Source organism: Egretta garzetta, unplaced genomic scaffold, assembly GCF_000687185.1.
Source record: "Egretta garzetta isolate BGI_Z169 unplaced genomic scaffold, ASM68718v1 scaffold551, whole genome shotgun sequence".
Taxonomy (NCBI): Eukaryota; Metazoa; Chordata; class Aves; order Pelecaniformes; family Ardeidae; genus Egretta; species Egretta garzetta.
Genome location: NW_009258493.1, coordinates 398,024 through 399,560, shown reverse-complemented (window position 1 = coordinate 399,560; position 1,537 = coordinate 398,024).

Sequence of the window (1,537 nt, the reverse complement as noted above, 5' to 3'; positions counted from 1 at the left end):
GCCTCTGTGTGCCCCTCTGTGTCCGCACGTTCATGGTGTCCCCCCTGTCCCTTGCTCCCCCCATGTCCTCCACGTGCCCCCATGTACCTTGTTCCCCCACGTCCCCCACGTGCCCCCATGTACCTTGTTGACCCATGTCCTCCCCATGTCCCCATGTCCACTGTGTCTAAGTCCTCTGTGTCCCCCGCATCCCATGGCACCCATGTCCCCCCATGCCTGACCCCAGCGCACACACTGAGTGCTGCTTCCCCAGACGATGAGGGACTGAGCCCCGCCGGCTGATGGGGAGCAGGGACCATTCCACCCCCTCGGGGCAGTGGGGAGTGGGGACCATGACCCCCCTGGGGTCATCGAGCCCATCCCTCAGGCACGATGGGATCACGGACAGACAGATGCCCAGACCCAGGCCCCAGGGAGGTGACCTCCCTGTCCCCCCAAGCCATGCTGCCACCCGGCGTCAAGGTCCACCCTCTGAACCCTGCAACGACACCATTTATTGTAGGGCCTACAAAAAAAGCAGGGGCAGCTAAATCTGCTCAGCACCCCGTGCAAAGGGGCCTGACTCAGCCCAAGGGCTGGGGGGGGCTGCACAGCGTGTGTGTGTGTGAACCGGGGGGTCCCAGTGGGGCACCCCATGGGGAGGATGAGCAGCTTTTGGATGGGGGGATCACCTGGAAATCCCATCCCAGCTTTGCGGGGGGCTCCTCCAGGCAGATGGGGACAACTTGGTCACCCAAGTAGGAAGATCATAGGTCACCCATAGATGCCCGGGCGCAAGTGCTAACGATGAATTAATTACTTTAATTAATTAATGAATTTTATAAAGCACAAGAAGAGGATGTCCACAGCGGGTAATGCACTCCTGGATATTTCGGATGGGTCACCTTCCCAAACCCGAACGTAACAGAGCGAGAAAGGGCCAGGGGTCAGTGGCTGTTAAACGAAGTGCTGTCAGTAACAAGGTTCATTCTGAAGGCTGGAAAATACTGAACGATGGATGGATCTGCTCGTCCATCCCTGGACCAGCTCGTTTACCCTCGCTCCTTCAAATCCTTCCAGCTTTTCCCGCTGCTGATCTTAAACCCTTAGGGATGCTCCAGTAGATGAGATAGAGGGGAAATTTGGTTTAGAGCTTGAAAATTAAACCTTGTCCTTATGCAGGCTCAGGCGAGGCTGAGCCAGGCCCCACTCAGGTGGGAATTAAAGGCTGGGAGCAGGAAAACCACTGGGCCCATGTGATGGAGGGATGGAGTTGGGAAGACCCATGTGGTCCTGGACCTGTGCTTGGCCCCAAGCTGCTTGTTATCCTCATTGGATGCTGGAAAAAAAAGATCTATGTCTGCTGGTGGCAAGAAGTCAAGTCCTGATGGTGCCCAGGGCCTGGCACTGTGTGGGGTCACCTGAGTGCCCCATGGCATCGCCAGGGACTCCGGGCTGGTGTCATGAGGTTGTTCCAAGGATGTGACTCTCCCTCCCAACTGCTCTTGGAGGGGTGGGATGGGGATGGGAAGCAGCTCCCGAGGGTTTCGCCCTCCAA